The 25,303-nt window shown below is 49.3% G+C and overlaps 3 pseudogenes; all 3 read left to right on the top strand.

The window, feature by feature from the left end:
* The first annotated feature begins 1,622 nt into the window (after positions 1-1,622).
* Positions 1,623-1,742, top strand: LOC129627519 (uncharacterized; annotated as a pseudogene).
* A 3,437-nt stretch (positions 1,743-5,179) lies between these two features.
* LOC129627534 (uncharacterized) lies at positions 5,180-5,299 on the top strand (annotated as a pseudogene).
* Positions 5,300-8,736: 3,437 nt separating this feature from the next.
* LOC129627535 (uncharacterized) lies at positions 8,737-8,856 on the top strand (annotated as a pseudogene).
* Positions 8,857-25,303: the final 16,447 nt, after the last annotated feature.

The raw sequence follows: 25,303 nt of genomic DNA on the forward strand, positions 1-25,303 counted from the left end.
AGGTGGGGCACCTTCCGCTATTCGAGAGGGCGCCTGCGGCCTCCGTGGTCAGAGCTAACCTGGTGTCACGGGTTATATTGATTTTCCGCGTAAACCAAGCCACTCAGCTTCTTTTCTCCACTGAATTTTTCTACTGAGCTATCCTTATTTCAGCCGCTTTTCTCCACTGAATTTCTTCACTGAGCTATCCTCATTCTATTACTCTTTGAATCTTTGATGAATAAATAAATATAAATAGGTCGCCGACGCCGTCCCCGCTTCGAATACCCTGGATCAGCCGGGGCTGGACCCCGGCAGAAGAGTGCTTAACCTGCACAGGTTTCTTTCAAAAAAGTCAATTGCTTTTCAATTCTGGGGTTTCTCTCTTGCCTTGTTCAAGTAGCCTTAAGAGTAAAAATCAACGAAAACTCAAGAAAGATTCCAAGATACCAACAAAGGACACCTTCTGTTTCTTCAATCATCTTTCCACTTAGTAGCACACGAGCTCTTTTCTTTGTATTTTGCCTAGGAATTCGCAATGTGCTGGTTCAGATGGCAAGGCATCCGCCCGCAGGAGACTCGGGTTTGATCCCTGGGTCGGGAAGATCCCCTGGAGAAGGAAATGGCAACCCACTCCAGTATTCTCGCCTGGGAAATGCCACGGACAGAGGAGCCTGATGGGCCGCACTCCATGGGGCCTATAAAAGTTGGGCTCAACCCAGCAACTACGAACAGAAGAATTTCCAAAGACCACACTCGTGTGTGTGTGTGTGTGTGTGTATCTCCCTCTTGCCGTCTTGGAGTCTGTCTCGGAAGCTTCATGGATTTCTGCCTCTGTCTCTCCCGACAGCCGTCCGCCGGGCCTTTGGTCTGGCCCCGGCCTCTCCCAGGTGCTATGGCTCTGGCTGAGGAGCTCGCGCAGGCCAGCTGTCTCCCATGGCGTGGGTGCGTGCGAGTGTGTGTGTCTGTCTGTGTGCCTGCCTGTGGTTCGTCTGCTCTCTCAGGAAGGTCGGGTGCTTGGCGGGCGGCGTGGGGACAAGGGGGGCGCCTCGGTAGGGCAAAGGGGCGGGGCTGAGGCGCTCCGGTCGACCGCGCCTCCGTGGCTCCCGGTGGGTTTGGGCAGCGGGCAGGTGCCGGGCAAGTTGGGCGCTCAAGATTCGCTGCGCCTAGGCCCGCAGGAGGTTCAGAGGCCCCCGGGCCGCGGGGATCGGGAGGCGGCGGGCCCCGAAGACCGACACCTCCGGGGTCGCGCGGCCCTGAGCAGCGAAGGGGATGGGGGGGGAGGCCCCGCTCAGCCAGCGCGGCCGGGTCTGGAGTGGCCGGGGGTGGGAGGGCGCCGAGACCTCCGCACCCCTCAGCCCACCCCCCAGGCCCCGCGCGCACGCACGCACGCACGCCCGGTCACTGGGGGGTCCTGGAAGCCCATCGGGCCCCCGGGCCCGGCCAGGCGGTTGCTGGTCTGGTGTTGGCGGTGTTCGGGGGCCGGGCCGGCGTCAGCAGGCTGGAGTGCGGTCGCGGGTCGTGCGGCTCAAGTACAGCACGGCCCCCGGAGGAGAGGGGCGGCCCGTTGGCCCGACCTGCAGGTCAGAGCGAAAGGGAGGCGAAGCGCAAGGCTCTTAGGGCGCCCCGCGGCGGCCGCGTCCGTCTCCGGCCCTACCGGCCTGAAGGCGCCCGATCTCGTCTGATCTCGGAAGCTAAGCAGGGTCGGGCCTGTTTAGTATCTTGGATGGGAGACCACCTGGGAATTCCGGGTGCTGGAGGCTTTTTTGCCTACCAGAAGAGGTCCTTTAGCCCCCGCCCCGCGTCCCAATTCTTGGACCCACACCCCCCTCGCCCCCCCGCCACCCCCGCAGCCCCAGCCCCTCCCGGGGCGGGGGGAGTGAGTGGGTGGCCGGGGCCCCGACTCCCGCTGCAGACCTGGGTTGCCTCCCCGCGGCCCGCGAGCCCCTCCGCATTCGCATTCGGCTTTCAGGAAACCAGACGACCGGCCGTCCCGTCTCCCTCTGGGGCTCCTTTGGCTTGCCTCAGGCAATCCCGGGGCTTGCACCGACTCCAGCCAGAGCCCCAGCCCCCGCCCCACCCCCAGCCTCGCAGGCGATCGCGCATGCGCATGCGAGCGCGCGCACAGATCGATGTGCCCAAACGGGGCATCTGGCTTGTTGGCTTGGACTGGGGGTGGATCTATGCCTGGGAGTGGGACTGCTGAACCATAGGCTACTTCTACTTTTAGTTCCTTCGCGAACCTCCATACTCTTTTCCATCCCGGCTGTACCAACTCCCATTCCTACTCAGCGTGGAGGAGAGTTCCCTTTGCTCCACAGCTTCTCCAGCATCTGCTATGGACAGACATTGCAATGAGGCCCAGTCGGACTCGGGCGAAGTGGTCCCTCCTTGGCGTTTGGAGTTGAGTCTCTCCAATCATTAGTGACGTGGAGCAAGATGACCGTTTGGAAATGCAGATGCAATTCTGTCACCATCCTGCTCCAACGGCTCTTGTATTTTCCCATCATATTGAAGATACGACCAATTCCCTTCATGCCTGCTCCTCACGTTCTTCTCGGATGTCTTTTCCCTGGAATGCCCTCTGCACTCTTTGGCTTCCATCCCATAGGGCATTTTCATTTCTTGAACGTCCTAAGGTTCCCTGGTCACGTAGACTTCCAGGATGCTGTTTTCCCTGCCTGAAATTCTTCCTGCATCTCAACCCTGGTTTACGTAGGTTCAACCTATGGACCTCAACGCAATGGTTACTCTGAAAAGCCTTCCCTGACACCCAGGTTTTGGTGAGGGTAGAGGCCCCTCGACAAGTTCTCAAAGGATCTGCCTGTGATGTATCATTAGATTCGTCTCAGTGAAAGCAGGAACTCTGTGTCTGCTTCTCTCCGCCTTCTAGTTCCAGAAACTTATTACATGCCTCCCAGCTCATCGTAGGTGCTCAGGATTTACTTAGCGTGTGAAAGACAGAAAAGTTCTTGGAAGCCTCAAGGTGTCACTTGGCTCGGCACTTTTGATCTCTTTGTATATTTGGCGATTCCATTCTTTCCTTTCCTGGGTTCATGTGTACGCTATATTCAAGGCACAATCTAAGGCACTAAGACATATCCATCAGTATGGGTTCTTGCTTTCAAGGAACTCGTACAGCAGATTTCTACAGTTTAGGGCTTTTCAAATGCTCTAGAAGAATGTGAACGTTCAGTGTGATCCATTTTCATTTCCAAGAAAGATCGTTTGACTTCCATAGCAAAGGTGGAGACCTTCCGACGTGTAGTCCAATACTTAGACCTTGACCATGTCAGGCAAGTCTTGCGGTTCCTTCTGGAGGTGTGTGGCTCTTGCAGAAACGTGAAGAACTTCCATCGTCCTCGGACTTTGGTGTCATTTGCAATCATCAAGAAAGCTTCCAGGTATAGGTTCCAGACCACCACCGCACACACTCAGTAGCCAACGGAGTGGATTCCAGGAATATGCATTGTTAACCAGCATCACCGTTGATATTGTTGCTGCACGCTCTATGCAGTGGCCAGGGCCTGGATTGTCCACTGGGTCTCATGTGGAATGGAAAGAAGGGCTTCCCCCCCACCCCACCCCACCCCCCACTGTTGACAGCCTTGTGACTAGAAACGGGCCCCAAAACAAGAATCAGACAAACCAGATAAGCCCAGATGGTAGTCCATGAGATGAAGGAACTAAGCAGCTGGTTGGGATGGCGCCAAGGGGAAAGGTTGCTCTTTTTGTCTCCCGCTCTACTCCTTTCTTCCTGGACGCCTTAGGGGTTCATCATGGAGATTTGAAATAAAGTTCACCAAAGTCATATGTGTTGAATCAAGATTTTGCATTTCACCATCTCTCAAAAACGAAGAGTGCTTAACCTGCACAGGTTTCTTTCAAAAAAGTCAATTGCTTTTCAATTCTGGGGTTTCTCTCTTGCCTTGTTCAAGTAGCCTTAAGAGTAAAAATCAACGAAAACTCAAGAAAGATTCCAAGATACCAACAAAGGACACCTTCTGTTTCTTCAATCATCTTTCCACTTAGTAGCACACGAGCTCTTTTCTTTGTATTTTGCCTAGGGAATTCGCAATGTGCTGGTTCAGATGGCAAGGCATCCGCCCGCAGGAGACTCGGGTTTGATCCCTGGGTCGGGAAGATCCCCTGGAGAAAGAAATGGCAACCCACTCCAGTATTCTCGCCTGGGAAATGCCACGGACAGAGGAGCCTGATGTGCCGCACTCCATGGGGCCTATAAAAGTTGGGCTCAACCCAGCAACTACGAACAGAAGAATTTCCAAAGACCACACTCGTGTGTGTGTGTGTGTGTGTGTGTGTGTGTGTGTGTGTGTATCTCCCTCTCGCCGTCTTGGAGTCTGTCTCGGAAGCTTCATGGATTTCTTCCTCTGTCTCTCCCGACAGCCATCCGCCGGGCCTTTGGTCTGGCCCCGGCCTCTCCCAGGTGCTATGGCTCTGGCTGAGGAGCTCGCGCAGGCCAGCTGTCTCCCATGGCGTGGGTGCGTGCGAGTGTGTGTGTCTGTCTGTGTGCCTGCCTGTGGTTCGTCTGCTCTCTCAGGAAGGTCGGGTGCTTGGCGGGCGGCGTGGGGACAAGGGGGGCGCCTCGGTAGGGCAAAGGGGCGGGGCTGAGGCGCTCCGGTCGACCGCGCCTCCGTGGCTCCCGGTGGGTTTGGGCAGCGGGCAGGTGCCGGGCAAGTTGGGCGCTCAAGATTCGCTGCGCCTAGGCCCGCAGGAGGTTCAGAGGCCCCCGGGCCGCGGGGATCGGGAGGCGGCGGGCCCCGAAGACCGACACCTCCGGGGTCGCGCGGCCCTGAGCAGCGAAGGGGATGGGGGGGGAGGCCCCGCTCAGCCAGCGCGGCCGGGTCTGGAGTGGCCGGGGGTGGGAGGGCGCCGAGACCTCCGCACCCCTCAGCCCACCCCCCAGGCCCCGCGCGCACGCACGCACGCCCTCCCGGTCACTGGGGGGTCCTGGAAGCCCATCGGGCCCCCGGGCCCGGCCAGGCGGTTGCTGGTCTGGTGTTGGCGGTGTTCGGGGGCCGGGCCGGCGTCAGCAGGCTGGAGTGCGGTCGCGGGTCGTGCGGCTCAAGTACAGCACGGCCCCCCGAGGAGAGGGCCGGCCCGTTGGCCCGACCTGCAGGTCAGAGCGAAAGGGAGGCGAAGCGCAAGGCTCTTAGGGCGCCCCGCGGCGGCCGCGTCCGTCTGCGGCCCTACCGGCCTGAAGGCGCCCGATCTCGTCTGATCTCGGAAGCTAAGCAGGGTCGGGCCTGTTTAGTATCTTGGATGGGAGACCACCTGGGAATTCCGGGTGCTGGAGGCTTTTTTGCCTACCAGAAGAGGTCCTTTAGCCCCCGCCCCGCGTCCCAATTCTTGGACCCACACCCCCCTCGCCCCCCCGCCACCCCCGCAGCCCCAGCCCCTCCCGGGGCGGGGGGAGTGAGTGGGTGGCCGGGGCCCCGACTCCCGCTGCAGACCTGGGTTGCCTCCCCGCGGCCCGCGAGCCCCTCCGCATTCGCATTCGGCTTTCAGGAAACCAGACGACCGGCCGTCCCGTCTCCCTCTGGGGCTCCTTTGGCTTGCCTCAGGCAATCCCGGGGCTTGCACCGACTCCAGCCAGAGCCCCAGCCCCCGCCCCACCCCCAGCCTCGCAGGCGATCGCGCATGCGCATGCGAGCGCGCGCACAGATCGATGTGCCCAAACGGGGCATCTGGCTTGTTGGCTTGGACTGGGGGTGGATCTATGCCTGGGAGTGGGACTGCTGAACCATAGGCTACTTCTACTTTTAGTTCCTTCGCGAACCTCCATACTCTTTTCCATCCCGGCTGTACCAACTCCCATTCCTACTCAGCGTGGAGGAGAGTTCCCTTTGCTCCACAGCTTCTCCAGCATCTGCTATGGACAGACATTGCAATGAGGCCCAGTCGGACTCGGGCGAAGTGGTCCCTCCTTGGCGTTTGGAGTTGAGTCTCTCCAATCATTAGTGACGTGGAGCAAGATGACCGTTTGGAAATGCAGATGCAATTCTGTCACCATCCTGCTCCAACGGCTCTTGTATTTTCCCATCATATTGAAGATACGACCAATTCCCTTCATGCCTGCTCCTCACGTTCTTCTCGGATGTCTTTTCCCTGGAATGCCCTCTGCACTCTTTGGCTTCCATCCCATAGGGCATTTTCATTTCTTGAACGTCCTAAGGTTCCCTGGTCACGTAGACTTCCAGGATGCTGTTTTCCCTGCCTGAAATTCTTCCTGCATCTCAACCCTGGTTTACGTAGGTTCAACCTATGGACCTCAACGCAATGGTTACTCTGAAAAGCCTTCCCTGACACCCAGGTTTTGGTGAGGGTAGAGGCCCCTCGACAAGTTCTCAAAGGATCTGCCTGTGATGTATCATTAGATTCGTCTCAGTGAAAGCAGGAACTCTGTGTCTGCTTCTCTCCGCCTTCTAGTTCCAGAAACTTATTACATGCCTCCCAGCTCATCGTAGGTGCTCAGGATTTACTTAGCGTGTGAAAGACAGAAAAGTTCTTGGAAGCCTCAAGGTGTCACTTGGCTCGGCACTTTTGATCTCTTTGTATATTTGGCGATTCCATTCTTTCCTTTCCTGGGTTCATGTGTACGCTATATTCAAGGCACAATCTAAGGCACTAAGACATATCCATCAGTATGGGTTCTTGCTTTCAAGGAACTCGTACAGCAGATTTCTACAGTTTAGGGCTTTTCAAATGCTCTAGAAGAATGTGAACGTTCAGTGTGATCCATTTTCATTTCCAAGAAAGATCGTTTGACTTCCATAGCAAAGGTGGAGACCTTCCGACGTGTAGTCCAATACTTAGACCTTGACCATGTCAGGCAAGTCTTGCGGTTCCTTCTGGAGGTGTGTGGCTCTTGCAGAAACGTGAAGAACTTCCATCGTCCTCGGACTTTGGTGTCATTTGCAATCATCAAGAAAGCTTCCAGGTATAGGTTCCAGACCACCACCGCACACACTCAGTAGCCAACGGAGTGGATTCCAGGAATATGCATTGTTAACCAGCATCACCGTTGATATTGTTGCTGCACGCTCTATGCAGTGGCCAGGGCCTGGATTGTCCACTGGGTCTCATGTGGAATGGAAAGAAGGGCTTCCCCCCCACCCCACCCCACCCCCCACTGTTGACAGCCTTGTGACTAGAAACGGGCCCCAAAACAAGAATCAGACAAACCAGATAAGCCCAGATGGTAGTCCATGAGATGAAGGAACTAAGCAGCTGGTTGGGATGGCGCCAAGGGGAAAGGTTGCTCTTTTTGTCTCCCGCTCTACTCCTTTCTTCCTGGACGCCTTAGGGGTTCATCATGGAGATTTGAAATAAAGTTCACCAAAGTCATATGTGTTGAATCAAGATTTTGCATTTCACCATCTCTCAAAAACGAAGAGTGCTTAACCTGCACAGGTTTCTTTCAAAAAAGTCAATTGCTTTTCAATTCTGGGGTTTCTCTCTTGCCTTGTTCAAGTAGCCTTAAGAGTAAAAATCAACGAAAACTCAAGAAAGATTCCAAGATACCAACAAAGGACACCTTCTGTTTCTTCAATCATCTTTCCACTTAGTAGCACACGAGCTCTTTTCTTTGTATTTTGCCTAGGGAATTCGCAATGTGCTGGTTCAGATGGCAAGGCATCCGCCCGCAGGAGACTCGGGTTTGATCCCTGGGTCGGGAAGATCCCCTGGAGAAAGAAATGGCAACCCACTCCAGTATTCTCGCCTGGGAAATGCCACGGACAGAGGAGCCTGATGTGCCGCACTCCATGGGGCCTATAAAAGTTGGGCTCAACCCAGCAACTACGAACAGAAGAATTTCCAAAGACCACACTCGTGTGTGTGTGTGTGTGTGTGTGTGTGTGTGTGTGTGTGTATCTCCCTCTCGCCGTCTTGGAGTCTGTCTCGGAAGCTTCATGGATTTCTTCCTCTGTCTCTCCCGACAGCCATCCGCCGGGCCTTTGGTCTGGCCCCGGCCTCTCCCAGGTGCTATGGCTCTGGCTGAGGAGCTCGCGCAGGCCAGCTGTCTCCCATGGCGTGGGTGCGTGCGAGTGTGTGTGTCTGTCTGTGTGCCTGCCTGTGGTTCGTCTGCTCTCTCAGGAAGGTCGGGTGCTTGGCGGGCGGCGTGGGGACAAGGGGGGCGCCTCGGTAGGGCAAAGGGGCGGGGCTGAGGCGCTCCGGTCGACCGCGCCTCCGTGGCTCCCGGTGGGTTTGGGCAGCGGGCAGGTGCCGGGCAAGTTGGGCGCTCAAGATTCGCTGCGCCTAGGCCCGCAGGAGGTTCAGAGGCCCCCGGGCCGCGGGGATCGGGAGGCGGCGGGCCCCGAAGACCGACACCTCCGGGGTCGCGCGGCCCTGAGCAGCGAAGGGGATGGGGGGGGAGGCCCCGCTCAGCCAGCGCGGCCGGGTCTGGAGTGGCCGGGGGTGGGAGGGCGCCGAGACCTCCGCACCCCTCAGCCCACCCCCCAGGCCCCGCGCGCACGCACGCACGCCCTCCCGGTCACTGGGGGGTCCTGGAAGCCCATCGGGCCCCCGGGCCCGGCCAGGCGGTTGCTGGTCTGGTGTTGGCGGTGTTCGGGGGCCGGGCCGGCGTCAGCAGGCTGGAGTGCGGTCGCGGGTCGTGCGGCTCAAGTACAGCACGGCCCCCCGAGGAGAGGGCCGGCCCGTTGGCCCGACCTGCAGGTCAGAGCGAAAGGGAGGCGAAGCGCAAGGCTCTTAGGGCGCCCCGCGGCGGCCGCGTCCGTCTGCGGCCCTACCGGCCTGAAGGCGCCCGATCTCGTCTGATCTCGGAAGCTAAGCAGGGTCGGGCCTGTTTAGTATCTTGGATGGGAGACCACCTGGGAATTCCGGGTGCTGGAGGCTTTTTTGCCTACCAGAAGAGGTCCTTTAGCCCCCGCCCCGCGTCCCAATTCTTGGACCCACACCCCCCTCGCCCCCCCGCCACCCCCGCAGCCCCAGCCCCTCCCGGGGCGGGGGGAGTGAGTGGGTGGCCGGGGCCCCGACTCCCGCTGCAGACCTGGGTTGCCTCCCCGCGGCCCGCGAGCCCCTCCGCATTCGCATTCGGCTTTCAGGAAACCAGACGACCGGCCGTCCCGTCTCCCTCTGGGGCTCCTTTGGCTTGCCTCAGGCAATCCCGGGGCTTGCACCGACTCCAGCCAGAGCCCCAGCCCCCGCCCCACCCCCAGCCTCGCAGGCGATCGCGCATGCGCATGCGAGCGCGCGCACAGATCGATGTGCCCAAACGGGGCATCTGGCTTGTTGGCTTGGACTGGGGGTGGATCTATGCCTGGGAGTGGGACTGCTGAACCATAGGCTACTTCTACTTTTAGTTCCTTCGCGAACCTCCATACTCTTTTCCATCCCGGCTGTACCAACTCCCATTCCTACTCAGCGTGGAGGAGAGTTCCCTTTGCTCCACAGCTTCTCCAGCATCTGCTATGGACAGACATTGCAATGAGGCCCAGTCGGACTCGGGTGAAGTGGTCCCTCCTTGGCGTTTGGAGTTGAGTCTCTCCAATCATTAGTGACGTGGAGCAAGATGACCGTTTGGAAATGCAGATGCAATTCTGTCACCATCCTGCTCCAACGGCTCTTGTATTTTCCCACCATATTGAAAATATGACCAATTCCCTTCATGCTTGCTCCTCACGTTCTTCTCGGATGTCTTTTCCCTGGAGATTATTTAGTATAGCTGATCTGGAACCCTTGTTTTTTAATTCTCAGCATTACTGTTCTTTGCTCGCTTTTACTTATATTTGTTTTTTAAATGGTTAAATATTGCAGTGTATAGGGTAAAAAAAAAAAACAAAACTCTCTCTTCCAACAGACTTCCCTCCCACTCTTCCATGTTGTCCAACTTTTTAGGGGAAACCACTATTGATAGTTGGGCTTCTCTGGTGGCTCAACCGGTAAAGAACCCACCTGCTGATGCAGGAGACATAAAGAGACGTGGGTTTAATCCCTGGGATGGGAAGATTCCCTGGAGGAGGGCATGGCGACCCACTCTAATATTCTTGCCTGGAAAATTCCACGGACAGAGGAGCCTGGAGGCCTACAGTCTGTGGAGTTGCAAAGAGTCAGACAAGACTGGGCACTTGTGCACTCACTATTATCAGTTTGCTGTATACATATGCAATTTCCATGTGTGTGTCTTAAGTACTGATACATTCATTCACATACATATGGGTATATACACGGTCCAAGATTTTTTAAATTTGTATTATATTTAATTTTTATTGAATTATAATTGACATACAATATAATGTTAGTTTCAGGTGTACAACATAGTGATTTGACAGTTTTTTAATTTTAATTATTTTTTTATTGAAGGATTTTGCTTGACAGAATTTTGTTGTTTTCTATCAAACCTCAACATGAATCAGCCATAGGTATGCATATATCCCCTCCCTTTGGAACCTCCCTCCCCTCTCTCTTGGAGAAGGCGATGGCACCCCACTCCAGTACTCTTGCCTGGAGAATACCATGGACGGAGGAGCCTGGTAGGCTGCAGTCCATGGGGTCGCGAAGAGTCGAACACGACTGAGCGACTTCACTTTCACTTTTCACTTGCATGCATTGGAGAAGGAAATGGCAACCCACTCCAGTGTTCTTGCCTGGAGAATCCCAGGGACCGGGGAGCCTGTTGGGCTGCCGTCTATGGGGTCGCAGAGTCGGACACGACTGAAGTGACTTGGCAGCCCCTCTCTCTCCCCACCCCACCCCTCTAGGTTGATACAGTGCCCCTGTGTGAGTTTCCTGAGCCATGCAGCAAATTCCCATTGCCTATCTATTTTACATATGGCAGGCTAAGATTTTTGAAAATAGTTTTACTCCAAACTAGAACCTAACTAAACCAAACTAAAAATGGCGGGGGAGGGTGATAAAATGGGAGTTCTGAACAACAAAATAAATATCATTTCTAATAGAAATTGTTATTTCTCTTATCATTGCTCATCTAGAAATAATCATGAAATTTTTAAACATTTTTATTTATTTGACTGCACTGGGTCTTAGTTGTGCCATGTGGGTTCTTTAGCTGCAGCATGCAAACTCTTGCGGCATGTGGGATCTAGTTTCCTGAACGCAGATGGAACCCAGCCCCCTGCATTGGGAACACAGACTGAGCCACTGGGCCACCAGGGAATTCCCTAGAAATTCTCATAAAATTTGACAAAAGCTTTTCAGGCTTCCCAGGTGGAGCCAGTGTTAAAGAACTCACCTGCTGGGACTTCCCTGGTGGTCCAGGGGCTAAGACTCCATGCTCCCAATGCAGGGGGCCTGGGTTTGATTTCTGGTCAGGGAACTAGATCCCACATGCTTCAACTAAGGGTTCACATGCTTCGACAAAATTGCAACCAAATAAATTAAAAAAAGAAAACTCACTTGCTAATGCAGGTGATATAAAGGACACTGGGTTCGATCCGTGGGTCATGAAGATCCCTTGGAGGAGGTCATGGCAACCTACTCCAGTATTCTTGCCTGGAGAATCCCACAGACAGAGGAGCCTGGCCAGCTATAGTCCATGGGGTCTCCAAGAGTCGGACATGACTCGGTGACTAACACACATGAAGGGGTCCTCAGTGCTATGCATGGTGGGTAGGGTGGAATTTATTCTTTGGAACAGTCTGTTATCTCTTGCTTCATAGGATTAGTTTGGTACTTTAGAAAGATCATTCTGGGACCAGAATAGAGGATGGATTAGAGACAGTGAAACCAGCTGAGGGGTTACTGCAATGTGCCAGGCAAAGGGGGGTGAGTGTGTGAACTGAGAACGTGGAGCTGGATGTGCACAAGTCAAAGGAGAAAAGGGGTCTGGATGAAGAGACCTCGGAGGAAGACTCACAGAACCTGAAAACCAGTTGGATATGGAGGTGAAGGGGAGCTGGTAGACACTCTTCCTTCTCATCTCCTAAATCTTTAAAAAATGTTTATTAATTTATTTGACTGTGCTGGGTCTTAGTTGCAGCACACAAGGTCTTTAGTTGCAGTATGTGGGATTGAATTTCCTGGCCAGTGATAGAACCTGGGCCCCAGCCCTGGGAGCAAAGAGTCTTAGCCACTGGACCACCAGGGAAGTCCCTAAGATCTTTCTTTCTAAGCAGGAACTTTGTATCTCTTGCCAACTCTGGCCAGGTAACTGGGGCTCAATTAAAGTTTTCTTTATTTTTGTTCTAAATGTATTTCAGTTTTTTTCAATTAAAATTTTTGAAGAAATCCTTCATTTTGTTTTTTGGGTTTTTGTTTTTGTTTTTGTTTTTTTTTTTTTTTTTTTTTTATCCACTATACAATCCTAAGCAATTCCTGTTCATGTTTTGATTACCAAAATTTTAATGCTTTTTTTCCCTTCAAAGTATGATTTCAACTAATACAATAGTTCTTATTACTCACCCGGTCATTCAAAAGCTGATGGTTTAGGGGTGTCCAGGTACTCATCTTTGTCTGCATTTTGGGACCATTTGTGTTTTTTGGAGGTGGAAATGCCATCATGAAATAACTGAATATTCTTCTGTAAGAAAAACTATGTCTTCAGAAGAAATGAATCATACAATCTTCAGAATACTAAAAATACTAATACCATATAATCTTTTTCAGTACACTGGGACAGGGACTAGCGGGAGTGACATTTACTGGGAGTATTTTATATGTCAGGCACTTAACAGGTTTGTTCAGTTAAACCCATAACAATATGGTAAGGTGGTGGGTTTTAGCTTATTTTACAGATGAAGAAAATGAGGCTCACTTTGCTTTGCCCAGAGTTATACAGACAGTAGGTGGTGAAACAGAGAATCAGACCCAGGTCTGTTTAACTCTGTTTGATTTTCACTGGACCAAGCGGGAAAAATCAGAATCACTCTTAGCTAAGAACATACCATATTGGTCAGAAAGAAGTATTTATAAAATCACTGTGCAATCTGATCTACTCCATTTTGTCCCTTGTGACCTCCTTCTTCCTCTGTTAACTTTCTGACATCTAGCTAACAAGGGCTCTAGCTTGCTACCATGTTTAAGAAGTAGAATAGTACAATGGACAAGGCCAAGAATTTATATATGGGCAGATTTGGGTTTATTGAGAAAAATACACTGGGGAAAATATACAGTACACCCAGTACTGTATATGTCTGCCTTCATTTTTGTGGCCTCACGGCATGTGGGATCTCAGTTCTCCCACCGGAGATGAACTCACATCCCTTGTATTGGAAATGTTGAGTCTTAACCATGACTGCTGTTGTTCAGTCGCTAAGTTGCGCCCAGCTCTTTGCAACTCCATGGACTGAAGTACACCAGGCTTCCCTGTCCTTCACTATCTCCAAGTTTGCTCAGACTCATGTCCATTGAGTTCGTGATGCCATCCAACCATCTCATCCTCTTTTGCCTCCCTTCTCCTCCTGCCTTCAATCTTTGCCAGCATCGGGGTCTTTTCCAAGGAGTCGGCTCTTTGCATCAGGTGGCCAAAGTTCTGGAGCTTCAGCTGCAGCATCAGTCCTCCCAATGAATATTCAGGGTTGATTTCCTTTAGGATGGACTCATTTGATCTCCTTGCTGTCCAAGGGAGTCTCAAAGGTCTTCTCCAGTACCACAATTAAAAGGCATCGATTCTTCAACGCTCAACCTTCTTTATGATCCAATTCTAACCATTGGACAGCCAGGGAAGTCCCTATGTATGTCTTCATTGGATTAAAGCACTCTAATTTCCACGAGGGATTACTTTTCCCTCAGTGTTTAGGGTCTGCTGGGTTGGTTAATCGAGGTGGCCTCCCCTTGCCCAGTCATAAGACTAAGCTAGGCCAGGTAACTGATGCTGGCTTATCCTTGCTTTACAGCCAAGGTGATCATTCAAAGTACCATAGATGCTCTGAGTAGACTGTTAAGCTGTTCTTAGACTCTTCTTGGAGGGGCTTCCTTGGTGGTGCTAGTGGTAAAGAATCTGCCTGCCAATTCTGGAGACAGAAGAGATGCAGGTTTGATCCCTGGGCCAGGAAGATCCCCTGGAGGAGGCCATGGCAGCCCACTCCAGTATTCTTGCCTGGAGAATCCCTGGGGCAGAGGACCCTGGTGGGCTATGGGCCACAGGGTCACAAAGAATCAGACACGACTGAAGCAACTTAGCATGCATGCATGTCCTTTCTTATCCATTTTGTGGGCCACCTGATAGCCTTCAATAAATTTCACCTACATTAGCTAGAAGACCCTTCTTGTAGGGGCATCCCTGGTGGCTCAGATGGTAAGGAATCTGCCTGCAGTGCGGGAGACCTGAATTCGATCCCTGGGTTGGGAAGAGTCCTTGGAGGAGGGCATGGCAACCCACTCCAGCATTCTCGGCTGGAGAATCCCCATGGACGGAGGAGCCTGGCGGGCGACAAAGAGTTGGAAACAACTGAGCGACTAAGCACACAGCACACACACATTAGCTAGAATCTATTTCTGTTGTTTGCAACCAAAACTTTTTACATTACACAGTTTGGATCCTGGCTCTAAAACTTACTAGCTTTGAAACTTTTTGCAAGTAGTCACTCAGTCATGTCCGACTAACTCCATGGACTGCAGCATGCCAGGCTTCCCTGTCCTTTCCCATCTCCCGGAGGTTACTCAAACTCATGTCCATTGAGTCAGTTATGCCATCCAACCATCTCGTCCTCTGGCATCCCCTTCTCCTCCTGCCTTCAATCTTTCCCAGCATCAGGGTCTTTTCTAATGCGTGGGCTCTTCGCATCAAGTGGCCAAAGAATTGGAGCTTCAGCTTCAGCATCAGTCCTTCCAATGAATATTCAGAACTGATCTCCTTTAGGATTGACTTGGGCAGGTACACACTGCTATACTTAAAATGGATAACCAACAGGGACCCATGATATAGCACAAGGAACTGTGCTCAATGGCAGCCTGGCTGGGGGAGAATGGATACATGTATATGTATGGGTGAGACCCTTCATGGTTCATGTGAAACTACCACAACACTGTTAATTGGTTATACTCCAACACAAAATAAAAAGTTAAAAAAACATAAAATAGCATCACCACAGACTTTCTTAGAACTTCCTGTTATTTCCAGAGTTCTTCAAAGCCTCTCCTTGAAGGGGGCACAACAAAATATTTTAAGGTAAAAATATTTAAAGCAGATGGATGGCATTTTTCAGTATATAGCTTCAGTGTTTCTGTTTGTTTGTGCCTTCTTCCTCTCTGAAGGTATGTTTCAGATCCAAAGCAGTGGTGCTGAGTTGGAGCCTGCACAGGATTTGCCTACCTGACCCAGGGCTCCAAAAAGTATAGCAACAAATATAAGACAATTTAAAAAAAGATTTCTTTTTATTTATTTATCTGGCTGAGCCAGCTCTTTGTTAGGGCATGTGGGATGTAGTTCCCTGACCAGGGATAGAACCCAGGTCCCCTGGACCACCAGGGAATTCACCCGGACAATATTTTGATCCACATGCCACAACTAAGACCTGGAACAGCCAAATAAATAAAAACAATTTTTTTTTAATTAACCGTTAGTTTTGGACTTACAGAGGATTCCCCCAAATGCTAGATCTGAAATTTTGTGACTCTCACTTGACATGTAATATTCCCTCTCAGGTTTAAATTAGAGCTGAAGAGAAAGCCAATAGTTTTAAAACCTCAGGGTTTTAAACCATAGATAATGTCTTCCTGCAGTTGCCTGCTGATACCACTCCACTGGAATAAGGGGAAATAAAGGAGGTTCAGATGAGCCCTCACATTCTTAGCTCCTAACAGCTAAGTTGCAAAGATGTAAGAAATGATTTCATTACAGTATTATTAATTGGCTGCTATAAAAATACACATGAACAGGCAAATATATAAAGCATGGTCACTGAGTCTAGATCTGCTCAGTTAAAAATCACATATTTCCTTTTTTATTGCTATTTATTCATGGTTGATGTTTCTTCTATTTAAATTGATTGAAGTTGTGTGTACACAACAATTTTTATTTATCTGTTTAGGCTAAGCCACTCGGCTTGCAAAATCTTAGTCCCCAACCAGGGATTGACCCTGGTCCTCGGCAATGAACATACAGAGTCCTAACCTCTGGACTGCCAGGGAATTCCTTAAACCAATTGTTTTCCATCTTTTATTTTATTTTTTTCAGGCCTATAAAACTCTTTGAGGATATGATGAAAACTATGAATCTTCTCCCTAGAAAAATTCATATTAACATTGCTGCTGCTGCTGCTAAGTCACTTCAGTCGTGTCCAACTCTGTGTGATCCTACAGACGGCAGCCAGCAGGCTCCCCCGTCCCTGGGATTCTCCAGGCAAGAACACTGGAGTGGGCTGCCATTTCCTTCTCCAATGCATGAAAGTGAAAAGTGAAAGGGAAGTCACTCAGTCGTGTCCGACTCTTAGTGACCCCATGGACTGAAGCCTACCAAGCTCCTCCATCCATGGGATTTTCCAGGCAAAGAACTGGAGTGGGGTGCCATTGCCTTCTCCGCATATTAACATTACATTTTGCTTATACCAGGTTAAAACCGTCTGTTGTAAGCTCAGAAACTCTCTTTTCCCAGTTTGAGTAGAAAACAATCTGACTGATTCTAAGCACGATTTCTGATTAAGACAAAGTAGTTTTTCCAGGTCCTCCCTAAGGTTTTGCTGTTTCTTTTTGTTTTGTTTTGTTTTTTTTTTCCTTCCTGGTTCTTCAGAGCTAGAAATCATTTGAATTAGGCTTTTTTTTTTTCAAGTCAATTTGAGTAAAGTTTGGTTTTCAGGAGATGGGCCTGGCTGAGCAAAAGAGCCCTCTTGGTAATAGTCTTCCTGAAGCAGGCATATGGAGGTATCCTGCCCTGGTTTTTGTCATTATCCTTTTACAGTTTTTTTCCTCTGTCCACTCTAGAAGATGGGCAGTGTGCATATCTGCATGTCCACACTGGTTCACAGTATAGACCACTCAGACTCTTTCATACAACATACCAAAAAATTACAAGACAAAGCAAGTTGCCTTCCCTCCTTCTACATACAAACCTGGCTGTTGTTTTTTCATGACCTCTTTCCCCCTTAATGGCTGTCCTTGCATGTTCCCCTTTAATTTTTCTTTGGATAAAGGGGAAGAAAAAGGGCTTCTGGCCCTTACCCCCAGTGTGTGCTTCTAGTGTCATGCTTAAAGGCAAGGCTAGGTCCTCTGGTCAAGTTCCAGTGGTAACACACCTCCAATCCCATCTTCAAAGCCATTCTTCACACTGTCACCATTGCACAACTTCACTAAAGACTTCTTAGGTCTGTATTACAGGTATAAAGACAAGTCTTGCCTGTAATGGAGATTACAGTCTACTACAAGAGGGTTTTTTTAACAAAAAAAATGTATATATTTAAGGTGATGTTTTAGTATATGTACACATTGTGGGATGCTTACCACAATCAAACTATGTAACATATCCATCACCTCCCATAGTTACTGTGTGTGTGTGCATGTGTGCGTGTGTGTGCATGTGTGTGCTTCTGTGTGTGTGATTACCCTTGAGATCTACTCTTCTAGTAAATTTCAAGTATATAATATATTATTATTAACTATAGTCACCATGATCCCTGGGCAGGAAGATCCCCTGAAGAAGTTAATGGCAACCCACTCCAGTGTTCTTGCCTGGAGAATCCCATGGACAGAGGAACCTGGTGGGCTACAGTCCATGGGGTTGCAAGAGTGGGACACAACTTAGCGACTAAACTACCACCACCATCACCACATAGTCACCATGCTGTACATAAGGTCTCTAGAACTTATTCCTTTTATAACTGAAGGTTTGTACCCTTTGATCAATATCTCCACACTTCCCTCCTCCCCAACTTTGGCTAACCACTACTCTATTCAGGGAAGTATTTTTTTAAAGGTCTGTTTGTCATTTGTCAGCTCAAAAACCTTCAGAGACTCAGTAAGGGCTACAGAATCCTTAGCATGCTGATCTAGGTGCACCATGAATTTACCTTTTTGGTTCATCCTCCTTCCTCTCCCTTCATGCACTATCTGTACAGACACACTGAACTTCAGATCAGAGAATGTGGTACAAAACTGGTGCTTCTCTGCTAATGTGGTTTTCTGAATGTGCTCACCTGAATCCTAAACTCAGTAGTACACAGTAGGTGCTCAATAAAACCTTGTCTCAATCAGCGGAATGAATGAACACAATAGTGGAGGTGAGGTGGTTTAAGGATTAAAGCTAGTGGCAAAGAAGGTACAACTCAACATTAGGAACCGAACATTGGGGTTAGACTCAGGATAATCGGGTTTTTATTTGGCGTTTACAGAGCAGAACACGGTTGAGTTTCTCCACTAACACACAGCTCACCCATTGTAAGCTGCAGTATCATCAGAGAAGGAAATAGAGATTGCCAGGAAATGATCAGGAAATAGGGTACGGATGTGAGAGTTGGACTGTGAAGAAGGCTGAGCACCGAAGAATGGATGCTTTTGAACTGTGGTGTTGGAGAAGACTCTTGAGAGTCCCTTGGACTGCAAGGAGATCCAACCAGTCCATTCTGAAGGAGATCAGCCCTGGGATTTCTTTGGAAGGAATGATGCTAAAGTTGAAACTCCAGTACTTTGGCCACCTCATGCGAAGAGTTGACTCATTGGAAAAGACTCTGATGCTGGGAGGGATTGGGGGCAAGAGGAGAAGGGGACGACAGAGGATGAGATGGCTGGATGGCATCACTGACTCGATGGACGTGAGTCTCAGTGAACTCCGGGAGTTGGAGATGGACAGGGAGGCCTGGCGTGCTGCGATTCATGGGGTCGCAAAGAGTCGCACACGACTGAGCGACTGATCTGATCTGATCTGATCTAGATTTAAATATGAATTCATCTTATATTCAACTAGGTGGAAACAAAGAGAAACTATAAGACAATGCAAAGACCTAGTGCTTTGATAAGCACAGAAGTAATTATTTGTTGGTTGTTAATTTCATATATACGATGCACCTGGTCATTTAACTGCTAATACACAGCAAAATGTAATTCCCGGGGTCACTGCCAAGCCTCGTGAGAAGCCCAGGAGGACCTGAGAGAAGAGCTCTCAAAAGAGTCTCCATCTTTTTCATGCAGCGATCACTGCTCTCACCTCTTTAAGGCTTTCTCTTCAAGTCTTTCTCCTCAAGCCTCTAGCGCTGGTGTTGCCATAGCTCCTGTTTCTGTGACTCCGTCTAGCCCCCACCCCTTCCAGTAGGCCAATCACTACCTATAAATCTTTTCGCTGGCATCCGGGGTCTCTTAGGCAACAATGTGTGGTCTCTTGATTGGCTGGGAGATCCTGGAGGGCTGGCTCCAAATTTGGGCACGGGGACAAAATGGAAAAGTGGGAGGGCCCAGAGGGTGGGAAAGGCTGCCATCTCTCAATAGAGTGCTAGGACGAATATGCAGCCAATCCTGAAACAAACAGCATTAAATGCCCCCTTTCAAGCTGTAAGTATGTTCCAAATCAGGCCAACCTACTGAGCATACCCAGTTATATCGTTCTGGTCACACCGGGGTTCTGAAACGTAAACTCCATTTCTCCGGGTTTTTAGAGTGGCCAACAGGTAAAAGAAGGTTGCAGGAAAAACAATTCTGGAGAGGTTCAGTGAAAGAATAGCACCTGCACACAGGAAGTGAAAGAACGTGGGAAAATTGCCCAACACACAAACTCAGCAATGCTTCCACATGAATTGTACTTGATTGGATTAAGGAATTCAGGCCGACTAACAGATACACCAGGGAACCAGCAGATGGCATGCCTGAATAAGGATAACTCCAAATTTGGGGAATTTTTCAATCTGGTCTAATTTCATTAATGAAATTTATGAAGCATCTACCATGTAATGAGAGGCAGAGTGAGAATGCAAGAATAAAAAAAAAGAAATCTAATGAGGAGGATTTGAAAGTACAATGTAGAAATAACTACTGGTATAGAACTATAAACTAATGCTGGAGAAAAACAACATTTCAGAAGGGACATCTGGGAAGTGTAAAACAGTTCTTATGGGCAGCAGCTAACCAAATTCAAAAAAGAAGACTTTTCTCATTATCTCACGTTCTCTAAAATACATAAAAATGTACTCTCTTCCAAGGTAAATAAATGTAAACCCTATGTTTATATTGTTTCATTGTTTTGAAATAGGCAGCATTCGTATATCTCCCGTTTAAAAAACAATGAAAAGTAAAGCTCATAGAGGTTGCTGCCTTCTTTAGAGTTGACAAAGGCTCAGTAAGTGGCCAAACTGAAACTTATGGTGTCTGAATTCCATCCCAGTGGTTTTAAGTATGGTTGTATGTTTTATGATCAGGTTGTACGTAAAATGAATAAACAAAGACTTTTGCAGGGGTGGAGGCCTGGGGGAGGTAAGTAGATGCATTACTGAATTACCATGTATTACCGGTTAACATGGATGGTTTCAAAATGGGTTCATCCAGAAAGAGACCAGTTTTAACAACTCCCTGGGAGAGTGTTGGGTCTCAGTGAAGTTCCTGAGCTACCGGGGAAGCCCTAAAGACTTTCTATTGGTGGTTATAACATTGAATGAAAGAAAGATGGGATTAAAGAGAGCCCGACACTTTATCCCTGTTAGATCTGAATATTTTTATCCCTGAAAATAAGGTCCCTTTCATTGATCCTCTTAACTAGCATTCTCTGGACCTCTCCTTGTTCAGCCCTTCATCAGTGTGACTGCTGATCCCCCAGTGAACACCACCATTCACATTGTGTTCACGGTGAGCACATTGGCTCAATGTCCTTGAAAATTTAACATTACTTTCATTTAATTTTTTTTTTAATTCCTTTTAAAAATATTTATTTGGCTGCACTGGATCTTAGTTGCAGCACACAAGATCTTGGATCTTTAGTTGCAGTTTGTGGAATCTAGTTCCCAGTTGTTCTTCAGTCGCTAAGTCGTGTGTGACTCTGAAACCCCATCAACTGCAGCACTCCAGGCTTCCCTGTCTTTCACTAGTTCCCAGACCAGGGATTAAACCTAGGTCCTCTGCATTGGGAGGGTGGAATCTTAGTTACTGGACCACCAGGGAAGCCCCTCAACATTATTTTTAAAGGAAACATTTCAACCATAAAGAAAAGTTTACAGACTTGCCTAAGAAACACCCTTTTCTCCCTGCAGAGATTTTTTAAAAATGTTAACATTTTGCTTCATGTGTGTGATTAAGAGTTGAAGCCTGTTTTACATGCTGCCCAGATCTCATTTCCCACCCTGCCTGCCTAGAAGCATCCACTGTCATAAAATTTAGTGTGCTGCCTACTTGTCCACTTTTTTTGCTTATTATATATACATGTTTGGCCTTGTAAACAGTGTGACTGTTTTAAAGAGCTATCATAATTTACATACTTTGTAGTTCGCTTCTTTCACTCAGTGGTCTATTTCTGAGATGTGATCATGTTGATACATTCAACGATAATTTCTACATCATTCCCACCTCCCACTAGGAGCCAAGATATGTTCTATGCCTGACAGTTTTCACAAGACCATGTGTAAATTGCATAAAAATGCGAGAGCAGCACATCTCTAGAGGATCTGAAGGTACAAGGGATCTAGAAGTACCCGAAGCAGGTCTATACTGCTTTTCATAAATGCTCTTAGCTGCTTCACTCACCTTCAGTAGAGGCAGTGTTGGCTCCACAAGACACAATGACTTGATAAGAATCAGCCTATGGATCAATGTTATTTTTTTTTTAGAAAGTATTACTGCATTAGTATTTATTAACGAAATTGAAAATGTCATTTCAGATCCCCTTTATGGTGCAATTCGCATAGCTCATCTGACATTAAACGATATTTATGACTGTCTAAGCTCAGTATTTATTGTCATTTAGGGAGCATCTTCAAAACAGATTGTTTCACTGGTGGCTCAAACAGTAAAGAATCTGGCTGCAATGCAGGAGACCTGGGTTCCATCCCTGGGTCGGGAAGATCCCCTGGAGAAGGGAATGGCAACCCACTTCAGTATTCTTGCCTGGAGAAGTCCATGGACAGAGGAACCTGGTGGGCTACAGTCCATTGGATCACTCACAAAGAGTCGGACACGACTGAGGGACTAACACTTCCACTTTTCTTTGTATAAAATAGTTGCCTATAATTAAAGAGGCCACAGAGATGTGTCCCAAGGGTTTGGACAAACCACAGATTATATAGCTGTTTTTGGTCAGTCTCCTAACATGGGGTGGCAAAGATTCAGACAGAAGATCATACTAAAATACACCATTTTAACCAAGTGTACAGTTGAAGAACCTTAAGTACAGTCATACTATGCTACAAGATCAAAGTATTTCTTTAAGTCCTGTGTGCTACCATAGAACAAAATGATGCCTGTGAAGTCTAGGTTGAAAAGGGAGGGAAAGGAAGAGAAAGGAAGGTAGGTAAAATGATAGAGGCAAAGGTAACAGCTTTGGCTTGGAATGAGTGAATCCAGACTCAGCCCTTAAAACGCTGCCTGGCTTTGGCTAAGTCTTTTTAACCTTTCTGGACCATTCTTTTCCACGTCTGAATAATGAGAGGTTAGGTTTAGATGATTTCTAAGGAATCTTTAAGTTCTGAAATAGCTTAGGTAGAAAAAAATTAAATCACTTACGAAGAAAAAGAGAGAAGAAACATTTCTCAAAGAACAGAAGATGGGGCATGTCACCAATAACCTCAAGCCCCACCTGCTCACTAAAGTGGGTGTTGGTAAAGAGGGTATCTGCTCTGCTGCTTCAGCCTGGAGCTCTGCAATATGAAAGCTGACTACCTCTATCTGCACCCAGTACCACTCTCAGCACCCGCCTCTTAATCAATTCCAATCCCCGGGTTCCCAGGGGGCACGCTGGTTCTCAAACAGGTTTTGGTGGTCTCTCAATAATAGCGTTCCAGGCTTGAGTGATGCGAGTCGCTGCACTGTCTCAGCAGGGAAGGGAGGGAGAGCTTTGCAAAGGGGACTGAGGGCATTTAAGAAAAGCTTCCAGAGCGCAGAACGACTCCGCCGGAGCAGGACAGGGCCGGGCATCAGCCTCGGCGCGAGGTCAAGAGCAACGAAACCTGCAGACGGGTATCCAGAAGCCGGTCTCAAACTAGGAGCGCTCGGCCGAGTGTGCGCAGCGCGCCTGCGCCGTACGTGCGTGCGCATGTGCCGCGGCCATCGCGAAAGCTCTCGGTCGCTTGGAGGCGCACGCTGGTGGTCCTCGCTGGCTCTGTTTACCTGAGGGAACTGCGGCTGCCCCCGGCCGGCGCCGCAGCCCCCCGGGAGCCCGGCCCCGATGTGTGAGGTGAGCCCCGGGTCGTGCAGGCCACTTCCTGTCCTGCTCAGCGGGAAAAGGACTTGGGAGTGGGGACTGAGGAGGTGCCGTGGCGGCTGCCCGCTCCTCGGTCTAAGCCTGTGCCGAAGAGCCACGAGCAGCTGTGGCACCTCCTCCTCAAGGATCGTTATTCTCGTCTCCGACAAAACAAAAGCCTTGGGCACTGTGCTGTGGAGGGGTGTCTCCGGGCTTTCTCGGGGTGGGTGGCGGGCCGGCGGGGGAGCCCGAGTTTGGCGCTGGGCGGGCTGTGCGCGCGGACTGGATTAACCCTCTCGGTCCCGAATCTGCGCCGAGCAACCGGTTCGAGTGTGGCCCGCGCTCCCTGCACGCCGCCCTCGGCCCAGCCCTGGGGCTCGGTCGGCGCCGCAGGGGCGTGTGGTGCTCCCGGGCCACTGGGGGCTGTGGGTGGAGCACGCAGCTGCTTGCCAGGGGGACGATGCACGGAGGGCTGGGTGCGGGGGTGCGGGCAGCATCGCAGCATCTGGACTGCTTCCTGTTTCTAATCCTGAAAGTTGTCCCCTCTCCTCCCTCCCATCAGTTTTGCAAAGTCTGCATATTCCTCCTCGAGGCTTTCCCCTCTGCCCCCTTGGACGCTCCGTGTGTTTGCCCTGGGGTACCTCGGGGAGGTTCATCCATAGCCTCAGAAATAAGGTTCTGTTAAACATTTCAAGACATTTTAACATCTTCCTAGAGGCCTTTTTCAGAATTAGTTGCCTTCCTCAATAAGAGAATAAGGGGTGGTTTTTTCTTTCTTTCTTTCTTAAAAGAACAAAAGCATATGCCACTAATTTAGGCAGAGGAGTCAACTCGAAGTTGCAAAATATCTAGGAAGGACAAAAGGTCTGGTTCTGGGCCCAGAATAAATGAAATTTTGAATTTTTGTTCCCTTCTGAATGTAGGCAGACAGAGCAGCAGAGCAGACCAGCAGCTATAGAAATAAATGACTGCTCGATAAGATTGGTCAAACAATATCTTATTTTATAGAAGTAGTTTGGAGAGACCTGTAACGTTTATGTACGGGAATTGGGTTACTTGGCAAAGCCAATACCGCAGGAGCAAGGAAACAAACACTTGACGAGGGGGATGTTAACCTCCCTCTTGAGCCTTCTTTTAGCCTTTAGTGGCATGCTAACAGTCAAAGGGATGGATAAATCCGTAGTTCTGTTATTAAGAACCATTTACTCCTCAAGATAATGATTTCCCTCCATCCTTTTTTTCCCCCTCATCGGTGCTTTTAAGCAAATCAATACCATCTTTTTACTCCATAAGAAGAAGGGGAAAAAAAAGTGTTTGTTTGAAGTACCAAACCACAACATAGAGGTAATAAGATAGGAAAGTGATGTAAAAGTTTAAGTGGGCAGGCTTGCAAGGATGTCACTAAAAATAAAAGATAATTAAGATGCAGTTCTTCTTGCAGTGTTGCCTTTTATTTAGTGAAATAAGAGATTCCTCCTCTACCCCCCTCCCCCCAAATGCTTTGAAATGTCAGGAAAATAAGGTAATTAGTTTTCAGGAAGCATTTAACAGGAGGCTTCCTGTGTGCTCTTTTGGATCTGTCAGAAATTCTCTGTTCCTTACTAATTCCTAAATACTCAAGTGTCTCCCGGGGGCTGAGAAATCCAGGCATTTCCTTCACTAGATTTTCTATATGAAGGTTAAGTACCCTCTTCCTTCTTGTGAACCATACGGTAAAAGTGATTGTTTACAACTCTCTCTCTCTTTAATATGGATCACCTATGTTTTGTAAGTCTGGAATTTTAATCTTTATCTTTGCTGAGAAAAACTACCTTGTAAGACAGTCTATATGCCCACACCATGTTAATTAAAACACCTTTGCTCCATCAGAGCTCTGATCCCCATGTCTTTCTTTTTCTCTCTCTATCAGGCTATTTCTTTGGAGCACAGAGGCCCTCTGAATTCACTTTTCTGCCCGGGCTTCTAAGACCCTCTTGAGAAGGCGCTTTTCTTGCTACCTGTAGGAGGGTATTTTTGTGTCCCTTGGCTTGTTATTTAATCAACAGCCAGTAAATCATTGATTCAAGTAGTAGTATTGTCAGC

This window comes from Bubalus kerabau, chromosome 14, assembly GCF_029407905.1.
Source record: "Bubalus kerabau isolate K-KA32 ecotype Philippines breed swamp buffalo chromosome 14, PCC_UOA_SB_1v2, whole genome shotgun sequence".
Classification (NCBI taxonomy): Eukaryota; Metazoa; Chordata; class Mammalia; order Artiodactyla; family Bovidae; genus Bubalus; species Bubalus kerabau.